Source organism: Lithobates pipiens, unplaced genomic scaffold (assembly GCF_037356315.1).
Source record: "Lithobates pipiens isolate NorthernLeopardFrog02 unplaced genomic scaffold, aLitPip1_a1.2 Scaffold_27, whole genome shotgun sequence".
NCBI lineage: Eukaryota > Metazoa > Chordata > Amphibia > Anura > Ranidae > Lithobates > Lithobates pipiens.
In genome coordinates, this window is record NW_027507788.1 from 171893279 (window position 1) to 171920570 (window position 27292).

At 43.7% G+C, this 27292-nt stretch overlaps 1 protein-coding gene and 1 non-coding gene across 9 annotated transcripts in view; one reads left to right on the forward strand and one right to left on the reverse strand.

Moving 5' to 3' along the window:
* Nucleotides 1–27292, forward strand: part of LOC143934346 (neurotrimin-like) — a 1051135-nt gene that overhangs the window by 724850 nt on the left and 298993 nt on the right. The gene's annotated exons all lie outside the window — the stretch shown is intronic.
* On the reverse strand, nt 1807–1947 carry LOC143934692 (U4 spliceosomal RNA). The gene has a single exon (XR_013263335.1). It is a non-coding gene; the product is annotated as a U4 spliceosomal RNA (small nuclear RNA).

Here is a 27292-nt window from a genome sequence, read left to right on the forward strand (position 1 = left end):
TGATTGGCCTCTGCTGTGTCCAGTCATGGCGGAAAAGGGTTGACGGCGGCCCTCGCGCATGCGCCCCAAACCTGGTGTACAAAATCACGTACAGGTATGTGATTTTGCGCAGGAGGGCCGCCCTGCCGCAGTATATCTGTGCGGGGCAGTCCAGAAGGGGTTCTTGAAGTTGCAAGCCACAATGAAATCACTGATCCAAATCACATTAATCTGCAGCTTTAAAATCACACTGAAGAAGCACAATTTCCAAGCTGCTCTGGTGTGCACCAGGGCTCAGGGTGGGTTTCCTGATGGCAATGCAGACTTTTCCCACACTTTGGGTTTCTCCATAGCTACTAGTAGTCTACACCAGGAATGAATTTGATAATGGTGTAAGACAGGTTGTTACCCTATACAGTGATGGTGAACCTTGGCACCCCAGATGTCTTGGAACTACATTTCCCATGATGCTCAACTACACCGCATAGTGCATGAGCATCATGGGAAATGTAGTTTCAAAACATCTGGGGTGCCAAGGTTTGCCATCATTGCCCTATAACAATGAATAATGATCTTCTTGGCAGGATCACCAGAAAGTCATTTAAAGAGCTGTAGACTTAGAAATATGGAAGATGACTTTTGAATTTGCAATAATATGCTAGATTTTAGTGTTTGTGGTTACATCTACATTTATACAGTATACATTCCTGTCATTAAATTGTGTTTACCAAATGCTGTAGTTACCTGTATAAATCAGTGTGTGGCCAGATTAGGGTTGCCACCTGTTCGGGATTTACCTGGACAGTTCGGATTTCGAATCATGTGTCCGGGTTTCAGACTGTCTTGAGACCCAGACACATTATTCAGACTGGACTAAGTCTCCCCCTTCTCTCTTCTGCCTCTAAGTTAGTACACTAAGGTAAATCAGGGTTCTCAGAGCACTTGTTACATCAGAGCTCTCCTTACATCAGAGTCCTCTTTGTACACTAGAGCATCCCTTATGTTAGAGTCCCCAGTGTTATCCCTTACATCAGAGTCTGCAGAGTCCCCCCTGTAAAGGGGCACTCTGTGGACTCTGATGTAAAGGGGGAGCTCTGTGGACTCTGATGTAAAGGGGGCACTATGTGGACTCTGATGTAAAGGGGGCACTCTGTGGACTCTGATGTAAAGGGGGCACTCTGTGGACTCTGATGTAAAGGGGGAACTCTGTGGACTCTCATGTAAAGGGGGAACTCTGTGGACTCTGATATAAAGGGGAACTCTTGTGATTAACTTGATTAGAAATGTTATTTAATAGCAACATCTATGCATAGTTTATCTAGGCATACTATGAAAAAAAAATTGCCGTGGGACGCTGAAGTTACATAGTTAGTAAGGTTGAATGAAGACACAAGTCCATCCAGTGTAAGTGTCTACATTTGCCCCTATCCCTGTACATTGCACACTCACATTGGTCCCTACCCCCAAGGAGCCCACAATCCAAGGTCCCCATTCATATACTAGGGCCAATTTTGGACAGAAACCAATTAACCTACCTGCATGTCTTTGTAGTGTGGGAGGAAACCCCCGCAGGCACAGGGAGAACATACAAACTCTAGGCAGGTGGTGTCATGGTTGGCATTTGAACCAGCGACCCTTCTTACTGGTAGGTGAGAGTGCTAAACACTAGACCACTGTGCCACCCATGTGTTCAGGTTTGACTTGAAGAAAAGGTGGCAACAGCTCTGGGCTCTCTGTGCCCCTGGGTCCCCTACAGTTGCACTGCCTGCTATGGATATAGCTGAAACTTTGTTCACCAAAAAAAATTGTGATAGTTTTTTTTTTCAGTCTATGTAGAGGCTGCCACAAATTGCCAGTGTCAGCTATATTTCAAGCTGACATGACGAGGTATTGGGAAAGGTTTTCAATTAGCAATAATCGCGCCTTGGATAAATCTCATTGGCTAGGATATTGCCACTGTGCAAAGCTATTTTGCAATAATGTTCCCCTTCCTACACTGGTCTTTATAAAGGAAGAAAGACTGAAACGGATTAAGGTGAATCTTTTATTTTTACCTCGCAGTTTTTCCCTGAGTATATTTTTCGGCATTTTGTATGCATTATTTCTGCATCACTGCTTCTATTTTCATTTTATAAATTGGAAAGGATAGGGAAAGATTTGGTGGGCACATTGAAACTAAAAGCATGATTTTCCAGGAGTTTGCACATCGTCTGCAGGTTTTATAGTCTTTCAGATTTACACAACCATTGATATCAGAGCAGCAACCAGCCACTCAAAGGGCCTTTCATAATGCTCCAACCAATGAACTGCAAGGCCAGCATCTTTTGCAAGCGATTGTTTTGATGCTTTCCCTGTATATGAGTCTAGTCTCTTCTTCATAATTATCCTTACCAAGATAGTATCTCATTGATAGGAGTAGGAGCATCCCTCCGAAGGATAAGGGATTTCATGTTATCACTCACTATAGATGCACCTCCAACCACCCACACACAAGCAACGAATCAACATTTATAGCTGTATTAGGCCTTTGATGTTCATCTTATATGTCCAACAGCTTTCTCTGCTGCAATTTACTTTAAATAAGCCTTGATGCCCAGCCACGAGAAGCAGATGATAGTAATCTGCCAGTAAATTGTGCTCTCGGCATGGTGAGGACACTCACCGAGATGGCGGAAGGGAAATGCTATTGTGAGAGTCAATTCACTAAGATGTCTGAAGAATTGCAACTGTGGCTTCCTTTATTTCACAAAAACGCCTCATTGAAATGTTCCACTCACACACATACACATGATGGGGCGAGCAGTTATTATTTTTCACATAAAATGTTTGTTTATCCCCTACAAGCTTCTATTGCTTGTCTTGATCTCACAAGTCAGTATCGTAGCTAGAGGGAGGAAATGCTTAGCATTGAAACTCACTGAAAACTGAGCATGTGCAGAGCTGCCAACACTGCTCTGCAAAATCCCCAACTGTATTGGGGATGTGGACAGGAGGAGGAAACAGAGATCAGCAGGATCAACCAGGTTTTTTTTTTTTTTGTTGAAGAATACAGAAAACAAATCTCATGGTGACTAAGTATGAACAGCATGTAATATGGAATTTATTGATAGTTTTTTTTTTGTGATCTGGGTTTAGTGGCACTTTAACTGCTTCAGCCCCGGAAGATTTTACCCCCTTCCTGACCAGAGCACGTTTTGTGATTCGGCACTGCGTCATTTTAACTGACAATTGCGTGGTCGTGCAACTTTACACCCAAATAAAATTTACCTCCTTTTTTTGCCACAAATGGAGCTTTCTTTTGGTGGTGTTTGATCACCTCTGTGTTTTAAATTTTTTGCGCTATAAACAAAAAAGGGCAACAATTCTGAAAAAAAGCATTATTTTTTACTTTTTGCTATAATAAATATCCCACAAAAATGTATAAAAAAATGTTTTTTCCCTCAGTTTAGGCCGATGCATATTCTTCTACATATTTTTGGTAATAAAAATCACAATAAGCATATATTGATTGGCTTGCACAAAAGTTATAGTGTCTACAAAATAGGGGATAGTTTTATGGCATTTTTTGTTTTTATTTTTTGTTATTAGTAATGGCGGCGATCTGCGATTTTTATCGGGACTGTGTCATTATGGCAGAAACATCGGAAAATGTCGACACTGTTTTGGGACCTTTGTCATTTATACAGCGATCAGAGCTATAAAAATGCACTGATTACTGTGTAAATGACACTGGCAGGGAAGGGGTTAACCACTAGTGGCAATGAAGGGATTAAGTGTGTCCTAGGGAGTGATTTTAACTGTGGGGGGGGGGGTGGGCTTCAACTTACATGACAGTGATCACTGCTTCCGATGACAGAGAACAGTGATCTCTGTCATGACTCAAGGCATAACAGGGAAATGCCTTGTTTACATAGGCACTTTTCCATTCTGCAGCTCCATGGCACAATTGTCAGGAGACCGACGGACATTGAGTCCGCCAGTCCTGTGGGCAGAGTCACGCTGTACACAGCGGGCGCCTGCATTCCCCCGCCTCTTAAAGGGGACGTACAGGTACGCCATTTGCACACTGCTGCCATTATGCCGATGTATATCGGTGTGCAGCGGTCAACAAGTGGTTAAAGTGACACTAAATTATTTTTTAATTATTATTTTTTTAAATAACAAACATATACTTACCTCCACTGTGCAGCTCGTTTTGCACTGAGTGGCCCCGAACCTCGTCTTCTGGGGTCCCTCGGCGGCTCCTCCCCACATCAGATAACCCCTGGGAGAAGCGTTCTCCCGAGTCCAGCATTCGGCTTCCATAGAATGCGGGACTCATCCCCGCCCCCCTGACACCCGTATCATTTGATTTGATTGACAGCAGTGGGAGCCAATGGCTGCGCTGCTATCAATTTATTCAATCAAGAGCCGAGAACCCCCTGCAGAGACGGCACGTCCCCATCGGGTCAAGTTTGAGGGCTCATGTAAGTAAAACGGGGGGGGGGGTCACTGCCAGGTGTTTTTGCACCTTAATGCATAGGATGCATTAAGGTGAAAAAACACGAAGGTTTACAACCTGTTTAAGCTTTGCCAATAAAACTTGGAAGCTGATTGGTTACAATGCAGAGTTTTACCAAATCAACCCCACAGCCTCACCAGACAGTAGTGCAAGTAAACACGCATTATAAATCTTTGTAAATGAACATTAACATAATGGGCTGAATTTAGCTGCTCTGTCTGATAAAAAATGTTTATTTTATTTATTTATTGCAAAAATTGTAGTACAAGGCAGCGATGGAAATACAACATTGTTTAGTGATTGTCACCTGCTGTATCCTGATAATTCATTCACTATGATTACATTGTCTCAGAGTATGTCTGTTTGCTCAGAATGTTGCTGTATTTTCTGGATCTCATCCCATCTTTTCACTGTTACTATGCAAAGACAAATAAACCGCACCATAGACATGAGATGATTGCAGCCCTAAAAATAACTGTATATCTGTGGACACACAGGGCTTGATTTACTAAAAGCAAATAGACTGTGCACTTTGCAAAGTTCAATTGCTCCAGAGCTTAGTAAATGAGGGGAAGCTCTGATGACTTCTTTCATCCAATCATGTGCAAGCACAAATGGTGTTTTTTTTTTTCCCCCTTGCACATGATTTGGTATTCTTTGCAAAGTGAAGCCTTACCTCATTTACTGAACTCTGGACTTTGCAAAGTGCCCAGTTTATTCTACTTTAGTAAATCAACTGCACAGTGACCTCTGCCGACCCCTCACAAACCACCTTGAAGAAACCTGCAGTCATCTAAAGATTTTATTGGACCGTCGCTGTGTTTGCTCACTACCAAAGAGTACTTCTAGGCCCGGGTGCCTGGGGTCCTACTGAGCCCTAGGTTAGTAGGTTAGTGACTCCTGCACAGCTAATTTAGTATTACTATTACAAGGGAGTCCCTGTAAGGTTTTGTCAAAGCTGTGGGTCCTGTCCCCCACGGCCCTGCAGAGTCACCTACATATTAATTATGTCCTCATAGTGACCTCACTATCAGAACAATCCATGGGCAAAGGAAGCTCTCTCAGGATCTTCCACATCATATGACTGGGAAGCCTGGAAGGAGTCCTTTATGTGCACCAAGAGCTGCCCTGCTTCTAAGGTCTGGGAGGGGATTTTGCAGCTTGCCTGCCATAACACATTATCCCGCAGACAAGAAAGTAAGCAGGAGGGAGATATAACCTCAGAAGGTTGGGGGGGAGATAGATGTGGTTTGGGGAGACCGGGATAAGTGATGCTGCATGTTCTGGGTTTGAAGGTAGTTGTGGCTGCAGGAGAGAGAAACTGTGGTTTAAGGGGCGGCTTAGTGGGTACTACAGGTACTCTGTGTGTTAAATACCCTTCTTCACTCTACTTTGTATGCGGTACTTTATATTGCATACCCCTTACCACTGTACTTAGGGTTAACACCTTTTCTTCAAGCCAAACTTGAACACTTTAGTGGCCTGGGACACCTTTGGGTGCCCCAAGGAGAGCAGGCGGGTTTGGACAAATTGCTCTTGCTAACATCATTGCCCTGACACCCCCCCCCCCCCCCCCCCACAGTGATACCGAACCTGCCCCCAGACATCTGCCCACAGCTCCCGGACGGCAACAGATTTGTGTGTAACTATCTTGGTTACTTGGGGAGTCACAGCCCTGTCTGATTAATGTGTCCGGGTTTCAGTCTGCTTGAAGACCACCAGATACATGATTCGAAACCCAGACTGTCTGGGTGAATCCCGGACAGGTGGCAACCCTAACTGTACTCTGTATTCTGGGCTGCCCAAGAAATAATCCTAACCACTCTTCTCGGTACATTGTGCTGTACATTATATACTCATGGCCTCTGCTTCCCGTACACTGTGCTATATGTTACATACACGCCTCACCACTGTTTAATGTACAGTGATGTACTTTACATAATACTGATCAATGTGCATTGTGATAGATGTAACATACTAATAACCACTGTACTCTGTATGCTGTGTTGTATGTTACATATGCTTGAACTCTGTACTGAGTATGTTGTACTGTACATTGCATACTCCTGGCTGCTGTGTACCATTCTGTACATTACATACTCATGATCCCTGTATTCTGTAAGCTGTGCTGTAAATTATATACTCATACTCTGTTGTACTGTATGTTACACATTCCTGACTGATTTACTCTGCTGTACATTTCATACTCCTGACCGCTGTAGTCTATGCAGTTCTGTAAATTACATGCTTTTGGCCCCCTGTGTTCTGTAAGCTGTGCTGTAATTTTTATGCTTTTGAACATTGGACTCTGTTGTACTGTATGTTACATATTCCTGACTGATTTACTCTGCTGTACATTGCATACTCCTGACCAATGTACTCTGTGCTGTTTATTGAATACTCCTGACAGCTGTACTCTGTATACTTTGGTGTACTTTACATGCTGCTGACCACTGTGCTTTTTATGCTATGCTGTACATTACATAATCCTGACCACTGCTTTCTGTACGCTGTGCTGTACATTACATACTCTTGATGGCTGTTCTCTATATGTAACGCATCACATTACGCACTCCTGACTGCTTTTCTTTTACGATGCGCTTTACTTCATATACTCCAGACCGTGTTTCTTTGTACACTGTACTGTATGTCGTATACTCCTAATGTCTGTTCTTTGAACACTGTGCTATACGCTACATACTCCTTACTCCTGTTCTATGAATGATGTGCTGTATGTTACACACTTGTGGCTGCTGTGCTTTGGGTATTGTGTTAAACATTGTATTCTCCTGACCACTGTACTTATACTGCCAGTAATTCTTGGTTCTGCACCCTGGAAGTTGGTAGCGGGTCCCCCAGGCCCTCGCCATGAATGACTGTGCAATGTACCCAGTTTGCGTTTGCTGATTTATTTCTGGCTCTTCCTGGGTTTCCCGCAAAACTGCCTTTTTTAGTATTTTGTGATCAGGTAATTTTGAAGCCAAAGTTGCTGCATCATCAGATAGAACCTCCAAATATGCTCCACAATCACAGTGATCCCAGCCTGTGCTGGAAGATATATCCCCATTCTGGTGGTGTGAGGCGCCATTAATGAGCACTTTCTATGTGTTGTGTTTACTGAGCTTCTCCACGATTTCCCCAGATTAGCTGATCACGTTTCGCCTTTTATTACTCTTTCTAGACTAATGCAGAGTAATATTTTGTTGCTTCTGGTGCAGTTTACCCATCACGAGGCGGATGAAACGTTAGGAATGCGGTCTCTCTATCAATGTTATTGTGATACCGGAGGCGGTGAGAGCGTTATTTGTATATATCCATTGTGTAGACGGGATACATCCGCAGTCCACCGTCTGTTAATGACAAATATCGCCGAGGATCATTATTGGAGGTATCGGTTTTATGGATTTTATTGCAACTCTTGCCTGTTTATTAGTTTTGGCTCTATTATTTATCTGTTGGCATTTTGTGTCTGCCTTGCTCCCGCAGACCGCCGCTATCTTATTACCGAGCGCTTGTGTTGAGTTGTAGAATGTGCGCATGTTGGTAATGGAACAATCCGGCAGAACATAAGCTTCTCCTTCAGCGGAGCGCTTGGATTTGTGGACATAATCCCTTTTCTGATTGCTGTATTCCTGACCTAAATGAAAATTTAGCTCGGTCCTGCTCTAGCAGCTGCTCTGAGCATTACCATCCAGCACAAGGACGCTAGGATGGATCCGCCTGGCTTTCAGCACTGGCAATACCACCGTCATCTGTACCCTCCCCCAGCCACACAAATTCTGTGGCGGATAAATGTGGCAATCAGCTCTGCCCTCCCTGGAGACACCCCACTTCTCCTACATATGTCATACTGTATAGCAGGTTCCTGAAATTCTTATCAGTGGTGCAATAAAATGAAAATTCCGGTGCCAAACCAGAAAATTCAGGATGCAATTGGCTGAAAACCAAAATGGACAGTTTTGAAAAATAGTTTTTAAAATGTAATTAATGTGGCTGGTGTTTTTGCATTAAAGTCAATGGGATGCAATTTTGCATTGAAGTCAATGGGATGCAATTTTGCATTGATGTCGATACAGGGCATTTTTGCATTGAAGTCAGTGGGATGAAATTTTGCATTGAAGTCAATAGGACACGATTTTCCATTGACAACAATAGGAGGCAGTTTTGCATTGAAGTCAATGGGACACAATTTTGCATTAATGTCAATAGGAGAAATTTTTGCATTAAAGTCAATGGAATGCAATTTTGCAATGTCAATAGGGGTTACTTTTGCATTGAAGTCAAAGGGACACAATTTTGCATTGACAACAATAGGGGGTGTTTTTGCATTGAAGTCAAAGGGACGCAATTTTGCATTGACATCAATAGGGGGTGTTTTTGAATTGACGTCAATGGTACACGATTTTGCATTGAAGTCAACGAGACACAATTTTGCATTGAAGTCAATGGGACACTATTTTGCATTGAAGTCAATGGGACACGATTTTGCATTTAAATGAATGGGACACTATTTTGCACTGATGTCTGTGGGACACTATTTTGCATTGAAAGTCAATGGGCCACAATTTAGCATTAAAGTCAATGGAAGGCAATTTTGCATTGAAGTCAATGGGAGGTGAATTTGCATTGAAGTCAATGGGACACAATTTTGCATTGGAGTCAGTAGGGGTCATTTTTGCAGTGAGGACAATGAGATGCAATTTTGCATTGAATCAGTAGAGGCCAATTTTGCATTGAGGTCAATGGGACCTGATTTTGCATTGCAGTCAATAGGGGGCATTTTTGCACTGGGCTCAATGGAATGCGATTTCGCATTAAAGTCAATGGGACACAGCATGCCATTATCTGCACTTTTTTTTTTTTTTTTGGCAAAACACAGATAAACCTATTTTCGGCCGGTAGTTTTCGGCAACTGATATATATCGATGCATCCCTAATTCTTATCTTTTATGTGCTCTGTTCATCCCTAATGTGTAGACAGTCCCTTGAAAGTCCCTTTGGGGAAGATTTACTAAAACTGGAGCACATAGAATCAGGTGTAGCTGTGCATAGTAACCAAACAACTTCTAGGTTTTATTGTCAAAGCTTAATTGAACAAGCTAAAGTTAGAAGCTGATTGGTTACTATGCACTAGATTTTGTGTGCTTCAGTTTTAGTAAATCCCCCCCCCATGTTTACCAAGGAAATGTTTTCTTGGTCCTCGTTGCCGCACAGAACGGTGAAGCGGCACTGTAAACCGCCTGCAGGATTTAGTCATTTAGTGAAGACATTTCCAAGTCCTTATTCCATAATTGCTCTTGTTGTGTTCACACTCGTCACATGAAATGACGTCTCCTCCGAGTCGGCAGGCCTCTCGGGCTCTTGGCTGACGCGGATGAGGAACATCCTGAGTTTTGCCCTGCGTTTGGTGGGGGTGTTGAGTTCCCAGAACCATTTCATTATATTCTTCTTCCCATTTTTACAACCCATTAAATCTTGGCATCCAAACCAGAGCTGTTACATTGTTCACCCGCAGCCAGAAAATCACAGCGTTCTGCCGCTCCCTTCGGCATCATAAACATGTTTTTCTTAGTTTGGCTCCAGCTCCATCCAGAAATGTGTGGACACCGCCTTGTGAGCCAGCACGGCCAAGGAGAATCAGAGAGTGCCATTTTATTTCAGCACTCCTCATCAGAAGGCTCAAAGATTACATCCCTGCGATGGGATAATGTGCGGGCACAGCGCAGCCAAGATGGCTCTTTGTATAAGGTTCAGGAGAAGGAAAATGATGGGAACAGATGAGAGGCCAGATGATTATTAGATAATCCGCCTTCTGGACCCCGACACCCCCAGGGAGGGATTAGTGTGAGAAGGTACCTGGCGGCTGCAGCACCTTCTGCCGTCACTCCTTGAACTCACCGTCTGCTCCAATGCTGCCAAAATACAACGTTATAGATCTGGATCTCCGGGGGTTAAAGAAAAGGCCGGAGGGTTTATATAGTCATCAGAAGCTCTTTAATTACCTGTTCAGTGATCTGATTATCTCCAGACGGAGTATTGTGTATCTCCTCTGAGGCTGTGACTGCTGAACATTTGTGTATATTAGTGAACGCGGCGAAGATCGGAGGCCAGAAATTAATGAAATATTTCCATTAATACAACACCTTTGGCTCTCAGAGCAGTGAGGATGTGCAAAGCACAATAATCAGGAGCAGCCAATGGGATGTCCATGCACTGAAGTGAGATCAGATACAAGAATGCTATTGGTTGGTATTAGGCGGTCATCTTCAATTGGCAACATCCTTAAAGTGACACTAAAGTTTAGAATATATATTTTTTTTTTAAATAACAAACATGTCATACTTACCTCCACTGTACAGCTCGTTTTGCACAGAGTGGCCCCAATCCTCGTCTTCTGGGGTCCCTCAGTGACTTTCTAGTCTCCTCCCCGCTTCTGATAACCCCCTCTGGGGAGCGCTCTCCCAAGTGGTTACCTTGCTGCTATCAATCTATCCAATGAAGAGCCGAGAAGACCAAGCAAAGGAAGAGCGCGTTCTCGACGTGGGACTTTCCAGGGCTCAGGTAAGTAAAACGGGGGGGGGGGGGGCAAACCGCCCAAAACAGCTGCTCCATGCACTCCAGTGTGAAAGCCCTCTGGAACGGTGCGCTGGCAGGACGTCAAAAAAAGTCCTGCCAGCAGCTTCTTTGGAGCGGTGAACTCACCGCTCCTCCACCGCTGCTCCCATTGAAATCAATGGGACAGCACTGTGACACCGCTGGCAAAACGCTGCTCTGGATTTAACCACTTTCGGACGCTAGCAGCGGGTTAAAACCACCCCACTAGCGGCCAAATAGTGCTGCTAAAAAGACGCTGATGCCCGGAGTGGCTCAGTGTGAAAGGGGTCTAAATGTAGGAAAAAAACTACCTGCCTGGCGCCCAGAGCTGCCTGTCCTGGGCCTCGGGCGATACAAATTAGGCATCTCTGCAACAAAGAATAGGCTGAAGAAAGCCCAGGCACCAGGACACAATTTCTAGTCGCCATGGCGACCTAGCACCTTGGATTTGTGGAGCCCTGCACTGAACTAAAGTGACAATACAGCATAGTAAACATACATAAACAGAACACACATAGTTTAGACATATACAAAACACACTTAGTACATACACATACAGAACATACATAGTACATACATACACAGGGCAAAACAAGGTACGTACATACGTAAAACACACACAGTACAGACATTAACATCTCCAAAATACACCCCTTTTTAACGATTGCAACCACTAAGCAACTTATTCACCTGTTATCTCTCGCCTTGACTATTGTAACTCCTTCCCCATAGCCCTACCTCTCCACAGGCTATCCCCCTTCAGTCTTTCATGAATGCTGCTGCAAGACTCATCTACCTTACCAACCGCTTAGTGTCCACCACCCTCCACTGGATTTCCATTGCCCAACGGATAAAATGTTAAATATCACCAACATCATACAAAGCCATTCACAAGTCTGCCCTGAGCTACTTCACCAATCTGTCCTCCAAATATCACCCAAACTGTCTTCTCCGATCCTCTCGAGCTCCTGCTCTCTAGCTTCCTTGTCTCCTCCTCCAATGCTCGCCTCCAGCACTTCTTCAGAGCCTCTCCCATCATCTGGAACTCTCTACCCCAATCTGTCCGGTTATCTCCCACTCTGTCCACTTTTAGGCGATCCCTGAAAACTCATCTCTTCAGGGAGGCCTATCCTAACTTCAGCTAACAACTGAATCTTTTATTTCTCCCATCAGTTCATCCGCCACAGTTATTACCTTTTTGCCCCTCCCTATTAGATTATTAGCTCCCAGGAGCAGGGCCCTACTAACCCTATTGTATTGTTGCTGTGTTGTCTCTCTTATATTGTAAAGTGATGGACAAGCTGTTGGCGGTATAAATCCTGTATACTAATAATACACAATACACACACAGTACAAACATATACAGGTCACACATAGTACAGACTACACTGACTGATTGCACAATACACAGGCATCTCACTGATTAACATTTACATACATGAGTGCACTCTGCAAACCCTGAGAGAGATAAATGTTTATATATTGTATAAATGAGCCCCGAGAATACAATCAACTTCCCTAAAATACCAATAAAAGAGATGGCAGGAAATAACTTTCTATGCTGCGGAACCACAACTCCTATTTCTACACGAACGTAAACCAATTATGAATTAATAAACCAGAGAAATGAATAATACTAATGATGTAACAGAAAAAATGAATACCATATTGAATGCAGAGAAAAAGAAAGCGGCAGCTTCCAAGGACAGACAATCAGATTGTGTGCTAAACTGGATCCTTCCACATCCTATGCTAGTTAAATTATGAACTAAAATTCACATTCGCTGCACATCTGTCACATAAAGGTAACAAATGTTACCTGAGATGTTTAAATATAATTATAATAAATCAGTTCTTCCTCATGTACCGTGGTGGGAAGTGTGGCTGTGGTTATGGGCAGCTCAGAGGAGGGCTCAGTAGATCATCTGACACTGCAAATGTGTGCAATTCCCCGATTTCCTGGACAAGGTGGAAGGGGAAGCTCAGCTTGTCTGTTCCAGGACCGTGGACAGCACGGGGACTCTGCAGCCACTGGCCACCTGTTCTTCTTCTCCATCTGAGAGAAAACCGCTCAATAAAAATAGCTTTTTCTAAAATGCAGCTATATTCTTCCTGAATTCCATCTCCAGCTTAAATTGGCTATTAATTGTGGGATTCAGAAACATTTGCTTTAGGAACAAGCAGAGAATATGAGATGTTATATTTACTAGACGTAGGGAGGCGGCAAAGTGATTGCAAACTTTCACTTTAGCCAAACACAGTCTTGTGAGTACAATATGACAGATCAGGCGCAATCAAGGAAAATTCCATGGATAACTTAAGGCAAAACTTGGCCGGTGTGAAGCTATTCTAATTTGTCCAAAACTTTGTTCTTGTGCAGTGAAATAGGGATCTGGATTCTAAATGTTTTGTACTGTATGATATTGAATAACCCTCCATCTCAATGTATATGATGGTCACTTAGTGGTTGTTATTTAAATACAGATCTGCTCATATGTTCATCATTAAAAAAGAAGAAAATGTATCTGCACCATAATATCCTATTAAGTAATCTTAATAAGTATATTAATGTGTTTGTAACTAAGAGATCATGTTCCCTTATAACAGATTAAACAGCACAGTGCTTGTGCTGTCTAATCTGCGCCTCTCTAAACTGTACAAAACCTGGCTGATCCTGCCACTTACTTCCTGTGTCCCCTCTGTGTGCTGACCAAGATAATCATGGCTGCTGAGCCCTGATTACCGTGGTCAGTTTACGTGCCTCCGTCATCCACAGCTCTCCTCTGTCACCCTCACCCCCTCCCTCCCTGCCTGTCAGCTCCATGTCTGTGTCTCTGTCTGCGCGCCCTCCTGCCTCTATTAGTAGAAAATAAATGATTACAAATGGTAACTGGCAGCTCCTCTGTTATATCTAGACATAAGACACAGGGTAAGTGTTTTATTAGAATTAAGCTTGCAAATACCTTTTTACAGATATATTCAGGCTGGTCACGTGACTCCCGACCAGTCTCCTACTCCGATCCAGAGCTACAGCGGGATGGGGCTGAGCGATCACGTGACCTCCCCGGCTGACATCAGAGGGAAATCTTGGCCCCTCCCACTGTAGCCATGGATCGGTGTAGGAGACGGAACAGGAGTCATGTGACCAAGACAAAACCACACCATTCTGTAAACGTATAGATGTGAAAAGGACTCACAGGAAATAATATTATAAGGTCTGTGGTGCGTTTCTGCACTTTGAAAACACATTAAACACATATACATGTAAACCAAGCCTAAAATGTGATTGCTGGATGTTTCTGATAGATCAAATCATTCCTATAATATGAGCCAGATACAGTGTGCTAAACTGAATGGCTTAGGGCACATAGCATTTTTTTTACAACAATTGCTGTACAATGCGCCAATATGAATATGTCCCACAGTATCTGGTTCTGCTAATACTACTGTCACATTCTCACTACAGCAGGGCAGAAGCTTCGCTTTCCACATACGCCTCTACAGACCATATAGCAGGGAGACATATTGGGATAGATTTACTAAAGGCAAATAGACTGTGAACTTTGCAAAGTGCAGTTGCTCCAGAGTTTAGATGATAGAAATCAGTAGAGCTTTCCCTCAGATCTAGAGCATTTGCACTTGCAGCGCACTTCCAAGTTCAGAGTATATTTGTCTTTAGTAAATCAACATCAAGGTGTTCATGGTCAAAAGAACAAAATGCACCAGTATGTCCTGAGGATGACATCTAAAGATGACCTGGGATCTGAACCTGTGTTCTCTCATCTATAAATTTGTGGAGAAAACACATTGGGGTTGATTTAATAAAAGCAAATTGACTGTGCACTTTGCAAAGTACAGTGCTTAGTAAATGAGCAGAAACTGCTGAATTCCATCATCCAATCCTGTGCAAGCAGAAATGCTGTTTTATTTTCCTTGCACATGATTGGGTATCCTTTGCAAAGTGAAGCTTTACCTCATTTTCTAAGCTCTGGAGCAACTTTGCAAAGTGCATAGTCTATTTTCCTTCGGAAAATCAACCCCATTGTGTCGTTGATGGCATCATGTGATTGGGCACTGTGCTTCATTGTGGGGCTCATTGCATAATATGTCATATATTAAATAAATCCTGGTGACGTCTGATGTATGGACATACCAGGACAGAAACTCTGGGCTGCGGTGAGGTTTGGTCCTTAAGAGGTGAGTGTGACCGTCATTCTGCCTTCATAAATCTCAGCAGCAAAGAGTTCCGACATCAAAGCGGATGAAGGGTTAATAATTAATGCACAACTGCCATTTCCACGCTCGGCTGGAATACATTTGGTGCTCCCAGAGTGCACTAAACATTTTAAACGCATCAAGATGATAATGATAATTTAATGCTGCATTTCCCATATGATGTATCATGTGAATTCATTAAATATTGTTTGAGTTCCGCATTATTTCTGCTGAACGGCAGAGGATGTAATTTGTAGCGATTAAAGCTGCTAGAGCATTTTCTGTAATCGCTGCTTGATGTAAATACTCACAGACACTTGCACAAGTATGAACTCCGACTGTGGCCTGTTGCCAGTAGCGCTTCTTCTCCTACCGTTGTGGACCCGTGAAATGAGGTGGGATATTCATAAATACGTGAAATACGAGACACTGTGAATTCCCATCCATCCGACAATAATAGCATGAGACCTTTATTAAAGGGAAACTAGGGCCAGCTATGAACATGAATAACATATTTCTGAATAAAGTAAAATAGTAATGACATTTGCAAACTGGTTCTTTGGGGGTAGAATAATTTTCTTTCCATTGGCTGTATTTTCAGTGTTGTGTCTGGTGAGTGGATAAGCTGCATTGTCAGTTAGACCCCTTTCACACTGATGTACTTTGCAGGCGCTATAGCATTAAAAATAGCACATTCAAAGCGCCCTGAAACAGCGGCTCTATTCACTCCAGTGTGAAAGCTCGAGGGCGTTCACACTGGAGTGGTCCGCTGGCAGAGCGTCAGAAAAAGTTCCACCAGCAGCTTCTTTGGAGCACATTAGAAGCGATGAACTCAACACTCCTAAAGTGCCCCTGCCCATTGAAAACAATGGGGCAGCGCTGCTGTACCGCCGGCAAAGCGCCGCTGCAGCAGTGTTTTGCGGGCGGATTTAACCTCTTTTCTGATGCTAGCAGGGGTTCAAACTGCCCTGCTAGTGGTCGAATAGTGCCACTAAAATGATGGTAAAGCGCGGCTGAGTGTGAAAGGGGTCCTAAGCCTTTGCTAAATTGATACGCTCCATTCTCATGGATGTCTCTGGTGATTGGATAGGCTGCATTCTCAGTTCTTGGTAAATGGATACTTTTTATTCTCCATGTTGTCTGGGTGAATGGATAGGCAGTATTCTCCTTGTCTGGGTGAATGGATAGGCAGTATTCTCCTTGTCTGGGTGAATGGATAGGCTGTCTTCTCAGTTCTGTCTTTGGTGAATGGATAGTCTGTATACTCTGTGTTGTCTGGGTGAATGGATAGGAGGTATTCTCTGTGTCTGGGTGAATAGATAGGCTGTATTCTTCGTGTTATCTGGGTGAATGGATAGGCTGTATTCTCAGTGTTGTCTGGGTGAATGGATAGGCTGTATTCTCCGTGTTGTCTGGGTGAATGGATAGGCTGTATTCTCTGTGTTGTCTAGGTGAATGGATAGGCTGTATTCTCTGTGTTGTCTGGGTGAATGGATAGGCTGTATTCTCTGTGTTGTCTGGGTGAATGGATAGGATGTATTCTCTGTGTTGTCTAGGTGCATGGATAGGCTGTATTCTCTGTGTTATCTGGGTGAATGGATAGGCTGTATTCTCTGTGTTGTCTAGGTGCATGGATAGGCTGTATTCTCTGTGTTGTCTGGGTGAATGGATAGGCTGTATTCTCTGTGTTGTCTGGATGAATAGATAGGCTGTATTCTCCGTGTTATCTGGGTGAATAGATAGGCTGTATTTTCTGTGTTGTCTGGGTGAATGGATAGGATGTATTCTCTGTGTTGTCTGGGTGAATGGATAGGAGGTATTCTCTGTGTCTGGGTGAATAGATAGGCTGTATTCTCTGTGTTGTCTGGGTGAATGGATAGCCTGTATTCTCTGTGTTGTCTGGGTGAATGGATAGGAGGTATTCTCTGTGTCTGGGTGAATGGATAGGAGGTATTCTCTGTGTCTGGGTGAATGGATAGGCTGTATTCTCTGTGTTGTCTGGGTGAATGGATAGGAGGTATTCTCTGTGTCTGGGTGAATAGATAGGCTGTATTCTCTGTGTTGTCTGGGTGAATGGATAGGCTGTATTCTCTGTGTTGTCTGGGTGAATGGATAGGAGGTATTCTCTGTGTCTGGGTGAATAGATAGGCTGTATTCTCCATGTTATCTGGGTGAATAGATAGGCTGTATTCTCTGTGTTGTCTGGGTGAATGGATAGGATGTATTCTCTGTGTTGTCTGGGTGAATGGATAGGATGTATTCTCTGTGTTGTCTGGGTGAACGGATAGGAGGTATTCTCTGTGTTGTCTGGGTGAATAGATAGGCTGTATTCTCTGTGTTGTCTGGGTGAATGGATAGGATGTATTCTCTGTGTTGTCTGGGTGAACGGATAGGAGGTATTCTCTGTGTCTGGATGAATAGATAGGCTGTATTCTCTGTGTTGTCTGGGTGAATGGATAGCCTGTATTCTCTGTGTTGTCTGGGTGAATGTATAGTCTATATTCTCTGTGTTGTCTGGGTGAATGGATAGGAGGTATTCTCTGTGTCTGGGTGAATAGATAGGCTGTATTCTCTGTGTTGTCTGGGTGAATGGATAGGCTGTATTCTCTGTGTTGTCTGGGTGAATGGATAGGATGTATTCTCTGTGTTGTCTGGGTGAATGGATAGGAGGTATTCTCTGTGTCTGGGTGAATGGATAGGCTGTATTCTCCGTGTTATCCCTGGTGAATGGATAGGCTGTATTCTCCGTGTTATCTGGGTGAATGGATAGGAGGCATTGTCTGTGTCTGGGGGAATGGATAGGCTGTATTCTCCGTGTCTGGGTGAATGGATAGGCTGTATTCTCCGTGTCTGGGGGAATGGATAGGAGGTATTCTCCGTGTCTGGGTGAATGGATAGGCTGTATTCTCCGTGTTATCTGGGTGAATGGATAGGAGGTATTGTCTGTGTCTGGGTGAATGGATAGGCTGTATTCTCCGTGTTGTCTGGGTGAATAGATAGGCTGCATTCTCTGTGTCTGGGTGAATAGATAGGCTGTATTCTTAAGACTGTATATTTTTTATATATATATCATTTCACCACATAAAATAAAATGCTTTTTTTTCCATCCGTTTCCATTTCCTTATGCTTTTTTTCCCTCCTGGGACTTTACATTTCTGGCGAACCAAATAATTAGAGCGTTTTATTTCTGAATTCACACCAATATGTGTTTCATCTCACCCTTTCTAACCAGCTTAATCAGGTTATTATGTTCTTGATAAAGATATTCTCTACAATGAGATTTCAGCCCCAGTGTCTCTGGTAATTGTTTTGCACTGAGAAGTTTCCACGTGAAAAATTACTTTGGTTTGTTTCATGAAAAGTGAAGGGATTGCAGAATTCTCTCCCTGATGAAGATTCCGCAGGGATCTGACGTGCTGATTTTTCTATATTGAGTTACTATAATAAGCTAAATCTCTGAGCTCCCACTGCCTGGCAGCTCTTCCGGGCGTAGTGGCTGGGTTCTGGGGGAAGATTATGGGCTGATTTCATGGTTTATATTGTGCTTAGAGTCAGCCTACAGCCAGATGGTCAACAAGCCTTTGTATCTCTATTTTCCATGGACTTTCTGCTGACTATGCAACTCAACCTCTTCCCTAAATGCCATCTTGTAAGGCAGGAGGAAGGGGGTCAACGTTATAAATAGTATTTATTGTCTATGATGGTAACTTGTGTCTCTACAGGCTCAATTAAAATTTACTTATAGTTATTAGAGGGGGTAATGAAAGGCAGTTCCCAATAAACATGGTGGGAAGACACCCAAACTGGGAACCACTTCCAGGTCCAACAGCATGTAGAGAGCAAGTTTCATCCAACCTGACAACTGCCTCTGGAGAGGGGCAGAATGCAGCCTGGTTGTCTTGTGCCCAAGCAGGAAGATGTACAGAGAATTTTCAAGCTCAAAACTTTCCCTCCTCATGAGAAACCTTTCCCTGCTGCTAGTTCTGTCCCTATCAGGTGGGGTACCTGTCCCTACTCTTCCCACTAGCAAAATGCGCACCAAGCCTGGGAGCCAGGGCCTTAAATACACACACTCTGCCTGCCCCAAGATGGCTGCTAGAGTCACATGGGGATGTAGCATCCAATTGGATCACTTCCACAGTGACCCAGGAAACCATAGAGCCACCATGTTCCTCTTGACTTCCTCTCAAACTGTAGTGCTTGGGTGGAAGAGCGCCACCTGCAGTGGAGAAATAGACTGAATTGAACACTGGAGCCAATCAGCCACAGTCGATTTAGATGCAAGTATTCTATGATCTCTCTGAGATTGGGGTCTTTGGGAATTTGGGTGGTGAAGCACTGGAAGTGTGGTAGTTCTTTACTGCCTGATGAATTCCCAGTTTAGGTCTATGTGAGAATCAGATTTTATGGAGTGCTAGGATGAGAGCACCTAGCCATAAGAATCTGTCCACATATGAAGTTTTATTTGTCACAATCAAAGGGTCTATCCAGAGCTGACAGCCAACAAGTTTCAGGGGTTATATACCAGTTTGCTTGGGGTCTATCTGGAAGTATTCATGTAATGAGTTTTTAGATTTGATGTTCTTTCGGTCTACATGGCAATAAGGGAAATGGGAATGAGATAAATAGGCATGATGTAGACCAGGGGTCTCAAACTGGCGGCCCTCCAGCTGTTGCGGAACTACAAGTCCCATGAGGCATTGCAAGGCTGACAGTTACAAGCATGACTTCCACAGGGAGAGGCATGATGGGACTTGTAGTTTCCTAACAGCTGGAGGGCCGCCAGTTTGAGACCCCTGATGTAGACCATTGTAGCTTCTTCAGCTCTGCCTTATAACATCACCTGAACGACAGAGGGGCAGAAAGGTTCCATTATATGTGGGGAGATTTCCCAGAATCCTTTTGCCTCCATATTGGGATATGTTTTTTTACAAGATTTAGGTTGTGTCCTTGAGATGGGTCAGCAGATGTTAAAGCCATTGTTCTGGTTACATCCTTTGTAATGGAGGTCTGTGTTATCCACATGTCATACTCCAGCCAGGGAGGGCTCTTGATTATAAAGCATATGAAAATAAAATCAATAGATGAATCTGCAGATCATACTGCAGTGATAAATCACAGAGCAATCATCGAGTCACCCCCTCGCCAGGAGAACCATGAAATTTTCATTCCTCTTTGTGCTGATTTCAGGATGTGGTTTTCTAATGGAAGATTAGCCTAGTCATAGCTGATTGGCTGGTGGTGGGTGGTCATATTTCTGTCAGCTTACATTTGGACACAACTGCCCTTTATTTTATGTGCCTTACTCCTTTTATACTGTACCAGTGGAGGAGCACATTAACCTCCCTGGCGGTATGATTCGTTCTGGTTTTAGGTGCTGAAAGCGGTCTGATTATTTTGCATGGAAATTTGGCGTTTTATATTGTAGCCCTGTAATTCTTAGGAATAACTCTCTTAAATCTGTTCAAACCAGAGTCTAGCAGACATCCCGGGTATGATAAAGTTTATAATACAATAAATAATAATATAAATTATTCAATGATGTAATCAAATCCTAAAACACTGAAAAAGGGACACTTTCTGGTTGCTATGGACAATCTCCAAATTCCAGGCAGAAAAAAACAGTATTTATAATATAAAACTACATGCAGGGCACTGCACAGACCACTAGGGACAAAGGGGTGTGTAATTTTTTTATACAGTACTGTAATCTGTAAGATTACAGTACTGTGTGTGTTTTTACTTTTTTGAATTTTGAGCCGATCTCCGCTCCCGTGCGCCGTAACGTCGCAGGGAATGGAGCTTGGAGGCACTCGGGCACTGTGAATCGAGCGGAGGACAGCTCGATCACACAGCGCGGGGGACATCTCTGGATCCAGGGGACAAGGTAAGTAACTTCTCCGTGTCCTCCCTGTATCCAGCGATGCGATCCCGAGTCTGGCTCGGGGTTACCACTTGTGGAACTAAAATCCCAACCCGAGCCAGACTCGGGATCACTGCTAGGGAGGTTAAAGAGAAAACAAAACTCTGTAAAGTTGTAGGAAGAATATGTGAGGTTCTGGTTTCCTCCATGAAGCTATTCTGAAGTTTGATGAAGTACAACCAGATTGAGCGGGAGTTCAAAACTTGCACACTGGACAGATGATCAGGAGACCGACCACCTGGTCATTTTCAATGTTGTGACCAACTAGATTGTGCCTTTAATGTAAAGCTTGTGTAATGAAGTGTGAGGGATGATGTTCCTTCTTACATAGTAGGCAAGGTTGAATAAAGACAGTAGTCCATCCAGTTCATCCTGTGATGGTGTACGTGTGTTCCTTCTCAATGCCTTTGTCCATCACACACACACTTGTCTGCAATTTGTTCACATTCATAATGTAACCGTGTGATTGGACATTGTGTTATCTTTGTCCTGACTTTTCCCAGGCCGCCATCATCTGAGCTTCACTACTTAGCAAGCCATTGGGACAAGTAAGCAGGATGAGAATTTAGGCGTCAATTTGCTGTTATGGCAGGATCCCTTTATCACAATCCTGCCCATGAGGATCAATTGAGGACTCTACTATGACTGACTCCTTTTTTCCCAGCCCATTAGCATCTATCAATGGCTCTGGTAAAACTGGTTACCTTTATAATAGGGATGCATTGAGATTTCGACTGCTGAAAATCAGGTTATCAGGATTGTGCCGATAGTAAAAATGGTGCCCATAATGGCCACTGAAAAACGCATGCAATTTTTCTGTGATTTGCATAGGTCATGTGAGTCAAAACCTGCATCAAATATGCAAAACGGGCGATGCATTTTTATCTAGTTTTTAATACATTTCAATAGGGATGTGCATTACACTGCAATGGACCTTGTGAAGGCATATGTAGAATTTAAAGGGATTTTTGGTGCACTTTTTTAATGCAAAAGCGCTTAAAAAACTATTCATTGAAAAGTTGATTATAATACAATTATATATATAAAAAAGAGTATATATATAAAATTCCCTTGCAAAGTGAACAGCCTGTCTGCCATTAGTAAGATGACTCCATTATGTTGTCTTGTTCATTACACTTGCATATTCTGAAGGGTTTAGAGGATGTAAACTTCCATCTTTAAGTTTTACCTATAGGGAAGTCTATAATAAGGCTTACCTATAGGTAGTGTAAATATCTCCTAAACCTGAACCGTTTAGGAGATATTTACTGTACATGCAGCCCATGCGGTTTCTCCAGAGCAGTGTGCCCTGGCTGGCAGCTCACAGAGCCGGAGCCTTGTACCCAGAAGGAAGACCGGGCATAGATGGACGCCGTCTCCAGCGATGACATTGCATCGCTGGCATGCTTCATTTTGAGGTAAGTTTCACATAATGTGCTAGTATGTGATGTATACTAGTACAATATGCCTTTGCCTTGCAGGTAAAAAAATAAAAAAAGTGCAGCAGTTTACAACAGCTTTAAGTGGGTTAGTTCGCTATGTTGTATATTAGAAGCCCTATCAACAGCTCTGTAAAGGCCCATACACACGATCAGACTTGCAAATTAGCTGTTTTGGAGCAACATCCGACCGTGTGTACGATCCATCGGACAAACTTTTTTGGTTTTCATCGGACTTTTGTTGGCTGTGCGAACGGACAAACTTTCTGGCAACAAAAGTCCGATGGAGCAAAGTCTGATCGTGTGTACGGAAAACCATAGGACTTTTTTCCAAATTACAAACAGGCATGCTCAGAACCAATGCAAAAGATCAGACAATAATACAGAAGTTGACCAAAGGTGGCGGTAAAGAGCAGAAAAACCACGTGATTTGGTGAAAGTTGGCTGAAAAAGTCCTGCTGTGTGTATGCAATACAAGTTCAGGGCCGACGCCCTTTGTACAAAAATCCAAGGGAAAGTTTGTACAAAGTCCTATTGTGTGTATGAGGCTTAAGGAGGGAGCAGCATTTCACCCCTGACACGTGAACAGGCCTCGCTGCAAGCTGCTAACGATGGTGAGGTAGATTGAGCGGTAAGGATTGGTTCACTCAGTGGATGGCTATTTCAGGTGTCTATTTAAGGAAACTCTTTGAGCTGCTGGTTTTTCTGAAATACAGAAAGACAATTCCTGGTACTCAGCAAGATAAATGGCACTTCGGCAAATGCCAGACCCATCTGTAATGGCTGGAAAGAGCGTCATCTTCCCTTTGCGCTCAGAAAGGTTATGTCAGCGCTACATTTCGGGAGAAATGCCACAAATAGGTGCGCTCGTTGTGTTATTTCTGGGTGAAGTCTTAAAATACTTTTTCAGGACTGAGGGATGTACTTCTCTCCGCTGTGTGTTCTTTCCACCATCTCCCTGCACAGCGTTCCACTCTGGGCGCTCAGCGTTCTGCGGTGAAAGTGCATTAGTGGAGTTGGTTTCCTGTCATTTTGCAGTGTGGATGTCATTTGTCAGAAATACCTGAAATTATAGAAACTGTTCATATTTGATAAGCCATTTCCAATGAGATGAAATTGAAGATTCAGATATTGGTAATTGTTTTTCGTCGGATCAGCTTGTTGTTGGAAGTATTACCTTTCCTAGGGCGGTGGGGCAGCGGTAGGGACGTCCATTAGTTAGATGTCATTGGAGAGAGGGGGGTCATCTATCTGTAATGTAATCCCACTCTTATCCCACAGACACCCTTCGCCTGTCTGGAATCATCGTATCTTATACCAGGTTACATCAGGCTCAGCTCATGTTAATATTACACATTATGGAGACGATTTGCTGCAGGAAATAATCACTTCCCTCCTCATGTTTTACTGCATGAAAATCTTTCTGTGCCATATTGTACATCAACTGCCACTAATGTACTCTCTATGTATTGCTTTGTTCCTGATTGAATGATTATATTGGTTATTGTTCATAAAACTGAAAAATTTGTTTGTGGGAACTTTCCCGGATGCTGGCTTGGATCCATCCTTGCAGTGGTTACCTTCCACATTGCAAGGGTTAAATGCTACTTATGTCTAGGGCAGGGGTAGGCAACCTCGGCACTCCAGCTGTGGTGAAACTATGAATCCCATCATGCCTCTGCCTCTACGAGTCATGCCTGTGATTGTCAGCATCTTGGGACATGTAGTTTCAAAACAGCTGGAGGGCTGAGGTTGCCCACCCCTGGTCTAGGCGGTAGTGGAAGAGGTAGTTTTACTTTCTACTTACTAACCCCTGCTCAGACCCGCTTCAATGCTGTCCTCTTCTCATGATGTAAAATGGAAGGCTATTGGCCCTCAATTGTACGTGGAAGGGGTGAGCATGAGCAGCTTAAAGTGGTTGTACAACCACTTTTACCTACAGGTAAGCCTATATTAAGGCTTACTTGTAGGTGCTTGAAATATATTTACTAAAAAGACGAGCGACGATGTCTATGCTGCATGCGCCCTTTAGAAAAAATGCAGTTTTTAATAAGGGTCATGCTGTGACTGGTGGCTAATGCGTGCATGTGCGTGAGTGACGTCATGCGACTCCGGCCAGTCACAGAGCTGGATATTGCAGCCCTGGAAGGAAGAAAGGCGAAGATGGAAGCGCCCTGCTCATGGGGACAACACAGACGGCGCGGGCTTCGGTGTCAGGTAAGTGACACGTAATGGGCTACTATGCGATGCAAGGAAATAAAGAGGAAGTAAAACCCACCAGGGTTTACTTCCTCTTTAAAGTGGAGGCAGCAGTAACTAGTCACATAGATAGAGGGAGCCTGCTGGAGCACCGATTAAAGGTAAGTATTTCTCTATATTTTGTCACCCCCAGACATTAGAACATTTAACCCTTGCAACCTGTTTGATTGCTTTTGGTGCACTTAAAGTAGAGGTGAAAGCATGTCCCCGTGTCCCATGGGGTGCAGGCTTGCCCTAATACCAATCCAGGGGATTAGTGAATGTAAAGAGGAGATGATCACTGCTACTCCTGACCAGCCTAGGTGATAAAAAGATAAAGCGTGGCCTCAGCCTACATGTCTTCACTGGACCGCCCGCCCTGATGCATTTTGCCCCTACTGGAGTCAGGCTTTAAACCTGCTAAATAGTAGTGCAGGCAGGATGTACAAAAGTGATTAAATTACCAGCATTTGTTCCTGAAATTATTAATGGAAAATGTGTGTTCAGTCTTTTAAAAAAATATATTGAAGTACCATTTAACATTTGAGTGTACTTACAGATAAAACTTTTTCTTTTTGTTAATGGATGGAGTGGTAAGAGTCCTAATTAGGTTTATTGCTGCCGGTGCCCCTGTTTAGGAGATTTGTTCTCTTTTTTTGCCTAGTGGCCATTGTGTCTGCATCTGAAATGAAGGAAAATCCAAAATGTTGTATTCCACTGGGGAGTAGGGACAGGTGAAGGATTGAGAGGAGGGATTGGAATAGAGAGTTAGAACTGGGATACAATAGAGCCATGGGGTAGGGTACAGTGGAGGGATAATAGAACAACAGAGTGGGGTAAAGTAGAGAGATAGAGAGGGGCTTGAGTTACAATAAAGCAATGGGGTGGATACAATAGATTCACAGACAATGGACTGGAATATAATTGACAGAGGGGTGATTGGGGTGCAATTGAGAGATGGAGGGAGGATTTGGGTACGAAAGGGGGCAGAAGGGGATAAGGGTACAATAGATTGACAGAGGACAGATTGGAGTATAATAGACAGCGGAGAGCCTGGGGTACAGTAAAAGACAGAGGGGGGCCCTGGGGTACAGTAAAAGACAGAGGGGGCACTGGGGTACAGTACAAGACGGGGGGGCCGGGATAAGTAAAAGACAAAGAGGGCACTGGGGTACAGTAAAAGACAGAAGGGGCCCTGGGGTACAATAAAAGACAGAAGGGGGCCCTGTGGTACAATAAAAGACAGAAGGGGGCCCTGTGGTACAATAAAAGACAGAAGGGGGCCCTGGGGTACAGTAAAAGACAGAAGGGGGACCGGGGTACAGTAAAAAAACAGAGGGGGGACCGGGGTACACTAAAAGACAGGGGGGGCAGGGGTACAGTAAAAGACAGAGCAGGTGACAGGGGTATAGTAAAAGACAGAGGGGGACTGGGGTACACTAAAAGACAGAGGGGGGTACAACAGAACAACAGAGAGGGCATGGGGATGGAATATAGGGGGTATTAAGGTAAAATATAGGGATAGACAAGGGACTGGGGTACATTAGGGAGAATAGGGTACAACAGGGGGATAGAGAGGAACTGTCATACATTCAAGGGACAAAGGGGGAGAAGGATACAATAGAAGGATAGCTTCTAAGGGACAGACAGGGATTGGAGTACATTAGAGAGAAAGTGGGGGGATTGTGGTACAAAAGGGGGACAGGAGGAGGATTGGGTTAGGCAACAGAGATGGAGGGGGAGGGGATCAGGTTTCCATAAAGGAACGGTGTGGGATTGGGGTACAGTAGAGGGACAGATGAGGTTTTATCCCTGGTGGAGTGGAATATTGCACTGAGCCTTTAGTAATGGTCAGAGTTCTATAGTTTGATATTTGTCAGTGTATAATAATAATCATGTCAGTTGAAGTTAATTGATTGGACATCTGTGTGCTCACCTTCCCGTTTCTCTGCTCCGGATTGCCTCTGTAGATGTTGGAAAATACACAGTGGTATCCAGCAGGACCCGGCTGTGTTTGCTGTGGAGATTTGTGGTTTTCTTATTAGATTTGAGCAATGTTTGAGGCTGGCGGCCTACGAGCGCTCGCATGGTGATGATCCATTGACAGCTTGCAGTGCAGCCATTGCCTTTTCCACTCATATTTAACCCCTTAATGTCCTTATCTTTGCTCAGGGTTTATGGGAAGCCTTCACAGCCATGCTTGCTGTGAATGCAAAGGAGTCACGGTAGTTGGCTGAGCTGTCTTTGTTTCACTTCTTAAGCAGAAAAGTAAAAAAATTAATTTTTTATTTTTTTTTTAAGTTTTAATGGATCGGTGACCTCAGCCTGTCCTCGCTACAGTCACTGGTCCTGCCAGGCTGGGGAGAGCAGGGGGCTAGGTGGAATCAGTGCCGCCTCGGTATA